Below are 4,185 nucleotides of genomic sequence, written 5' to 3' on the forward strand. Positions count from 1 at the left end.
TTCCAATTTATAAGCCTTTTTAAGTTACTTTATTGTTTATGAATAAGGCTATTACAAATTAGCACAATCAAAACACGTTCCTTATCGAAAAATTTATTATTAAGAAAGTTTGCTGTTCTCACATTTTCTTTCAACATCCAATTCGACTTTTATTACTTTTTGTACAGATATGTCATCGCCGCCAGGACGGCGCAATCTTGTATTCTATCTTTCTTGTCAAATATGCATTTAGATCTAACTGTCATACTACTATTAATGGTAACCATGAATATTCATTAAAATCGTTTCAATTCGGAATAAAAGTAATTTACATACTGCTAGTGTAAATATATTTTTTAATACAAACTACCTTTTTTAATTCTAAAATAAATCGACAATCTCAAGATTTATAAGAAAATTGTCTTCAAAAAATACGTCACAAATCATCCCTGTTGATATCATAATTCAAATGCAAATTAGAATAGAAATTTTGATACAAAAGTTTTTCCGCGATATTCATCATACAAATTTATCATCTTACTTGTCCGTATGTCGCTCTGGAAAGAAATATATTTTAACTGATATGTTTTCTTGAAAATAAATGCAAATTTACCTATTTTTTCCAACGGCAGGCACGAATATGATATTCAAAATAGAAGCAATGACAACGAATTTTACACACATTGTTGTATTTTAGCGCAAAACGATAAGTTTCACAAATATTTTGAATTATTGCCTGGAACATACACATTTATCGTTATTATTGTAAATGCAAGACTTGGCACGCATTTTTAATTTCTTTTTTATTGAATTCAAATGAATAAAAACACATTTTTCTAAAATATTTCTCAATTTACATTTTAAAGTTTTTTCTGAAACTTGAATGTAACTCTGTGAGGAGAATGAGAGAATTGAAAATCAGGTGATCTCAGCTGTTTTCAAATGTAAACAAACAAAATGGCGCTTTCCATACTTGTAAGCCTATACAATGATATTCATTGCCCCGGAAAAATCTGTTGATCGCTTTGCGAACATGTAGCCATCTTTTAAGAATTTATAGGAAATACAACCAACATATTTCCATTAAAATCTTTGCATGAAGTCTGTGAATACATATATGTATATAGAAAGGAAATAAATACAAAGAAAAATGAACTAGTTTGCTATAAAAGTTGTAAATATATAGATTAAAGATCTTTTTAATCTAAGCGCGAAAAATCTTATTCAGGCAGGTTCCGCAATTCACTTCCGAGTAAATTTCAACAAAATGCGCTTTGAATTCAAATTGGCAACGGTTGAAATTCATTCGGAAGTGAATTGCAGAACCCGTCTGATTAAAAAACTTTGCGGATTACTTGATTGAGTGTACTTTAAGCATTTATTATTATAGTCAGATCATTGTTGAAACCAGTTTTGTTAAACTAATGGACTTGATGTTTTACTAAGTTTTCTTTGAAACATACGCAAATTTAGAAACTAAAGTACATAATATATAATTGATTTATTTAGAGCTGTTTTATAAATTAATTTACAATACGTTTACAAATATTAAAATATAGCACTTAAGTGAATCATGAATACGCTTCTCACATTTTAAGGTTAATTAAATCAAAGAAATCCATTAAATAAACTTACTAAATAATATAAATAAATATTTATTTAATTTTGCTTTATACATATAATTATTTTTAATCATGTTATTTTGACGGTGACAGCTCTTTCGTTTGAACAACGTTAAACAACGGAAATAATGCAAACTTATTTCACAATAATTTAAACTGCCGCAATTGGGGATCGGAAAACTCGCACGTGATCGTCGAGAGGCCAATGCGGTTAACTGACATAACTTGCATGGGCTCGTGGATGTTATTTCAGACTTAATTTCCACGAATATGAGACATAACTTCACTAACAAAGTTTTTGACAAGTACCGAGTAAATAACCCTTATTGCGAGTGTCGACTGGCAGTAGATAAACGACTATTATTCGATTATCGCTTTTCCATGGTATTGTCAACGTCGTCGTCTCATTCAATAAGCGACTGTCGCTCATCCTTCTTCAACTATTTTTTTGTAGAAGGATGATCGCCTATGAGTTATTCACATGTCTCGAATACCAAAAAGAGTCGACGCACAGTGTGTCGTGTAGAACAAGCTAGGTGGTCAAAATTATTTACGGATCGTTTTGGGGTATATTTAAGATGCTGATTTTCGATATGCTATCGTTTTTTTCAGGTTGATTCCTGTGTGCGATTTATTGCGAATTTTGCAAAACTTTTGGTTGCTGAAATTCAGAATGCTGTATTTTCCATAACCATGGGAACAATTTATTTATGCAAACGAATATGGAAGCTTCGAACTCGCGCAAATGGGAGAAACATAGTGTGGTACACCCTTGTTTACGCCTACTGCGTAAAAAATGTATTTATAAGAACTTTTTTTTCATTTGTTTTATAGCCATTTTGTTGGAAATCGATCAGTTGTCATCGTATCCATAATGACTGATACCCCTTGATTTATAGCAACAAATCTGGCCTTATAGCAACATGATCTGGCGGCAGCTATAGTATATTATTTATGAAAAATATGACTCGGCGAAGCTAAGTACATAACATAAGTGTCCAAATTCGAAGTTCTTCCAAAGACTTTGAAATAGCAGGATATAAAATGCAGGATTGCTCGTTACTCATCTCCCACAAGAGTATAGTTTAGTTAGTAGTATATTTTAAAGTTATTTATACACATGTAAATAAGAAAAATCTTAAAAAAAAATAGCAATTTTCGGCGAGTTATATAGCATTGTTTCTTCATATCTCTTTCAGTAGCTTTGGTAAGAGCGTGCAGCTTAAATTTTGACTTAAGAAAGCTATAGAGGTGAACATTTCCATCACGTTTGCCGAGCTTCGAAAAATTCTGAACTTTTAATATAGTGAATACGCTCTGAAATAAAAAATAAAAACAAATAGTTGTACTCTAATGTTTTGTATAAAATACATATTTTTATAAATACAAATGATGCTGTTAAAATATATACAAAATCTAGCCCCGTGATATCTTACATACTTGCATTGGTGTAAAATGATAAAAATATATATATAAATTTTTTTTAAATTTTCTAAACCCATTTTCACAATATCAGAAATAGTCCACAGTATATTATAGTTGAGTAGATGTAATACATACAACTAGAAATATGCACCCCGATTATGGAAGAAAACTACCGGGAAAATTTTTCTCTCCCCCCTTTCCCGTATTCTGAATAAAAAACCTCGGGGAAACATTTCTCATCCTCCATGCCTCCTATTCCAAATTGATTTCGAAAGTGGAGGATTTTTTCCCGCTTATAAAGTAGGTATTATGGATTACAAAAAGAGCGAGGAATGATTGTAAATTTTTGAGAGTTATTCCGCCTAAAGCACCGAATTTTTGTTTAAAATGCAAGTTTTTATTTATTTTCTATGAAAATTTGCATAAAGCTTAGTAAAAACTTATCTATTAAGTAGGTCAAATACAACAAATAGGCGCCAATTGCAGCTGCTTTTGGACTTGATGCAGCCTCACTCCGATATTACGCGAGGATTTCATAAAGGCAGCAAAGAAGAGCTTGCGAGATTTTGGCGTAAGGCGCAACAAGAACTGAACTATGCAGGGCCTCCATGTAAAAACATATCGGAGTGGAAAAAGGTAGAAGGGAACTAATATGCGTTTCTGAGGATGTACATATTTAAATTTAAATACGAAACACATTTCAGGTTTGGGTAGGGATGCAAATTTTGAGGAGTAACATCGATACATCGATGCTTCGATGCATCGGAGAAATGAACGTCGATGCTAAAATACATCGCCAGAAAAACATGTATATATCGATAGTTTCCGTTGTTTCACAATTTGTTAAAATTTTAAATTATTTTTAATTTGTTTTTTGTTATTTTTATGGCCTATAACAATTATGTTCAACAATTTTTATGAGCTTGAGGCCGTTTTTAGTGAAAACTTATTGTGGAAAAGCAGCAATAATTTGAAAAAATGGTAGAAGTGATAGCAATTTCGGAAATCACCACATTTCCTCATCAGACTTCTTTCAGTAGGATTCGAACCGACGATCACCACTGACTCAGCCAGTTGCCTACGCACTGTGCTAAGTTTGCCTTGTTAATTCTTGTTGCTTATTTTCCACTATTTCACTTTGCTAAGCCAACTACAATCA

General features: G+C 31.8%; 1 long non-coding RNA gene across 1 annotated transcript in view; it reads right to left on the reverse strand.

Annotated features, from left to right (window-relative positions):
* Window positions 1-890: 890 nt before the first annotated feature.
* Window positions 891-4,185, reverse strand: part of LOC108360157 (uncharacterized) — a 7,818-nt gene continuing 4,523 nt past the window's right edge. The window contains exon 7 of the long non-coding RNA XR_001847067.1: window positions 891-2,918. This is a non-coding gene — a long non-coding RNA (uncharacterized LOC108360157). The remainder of the gene's footprint in view (window positions 2,919-4,185) is intronic.

This window comes from Rhagoletis zephyria, unplaced genomic scaffold (genome assembly GCF_001687245.7).
Source record: "Rhagoletis zephyria isolate East Lansing unplaced genomic scaffold, Rhagoletis_zephyria_1.1 Rzeph_scaffold_00528, whole genome shotgun sequence".
Lineage (NCBI taxonomy): Eukaryota > Metazoa > Arthropoda > Insecta > Diptera > Tephritidae > Rhagoletis > Rhagoletis zephyria.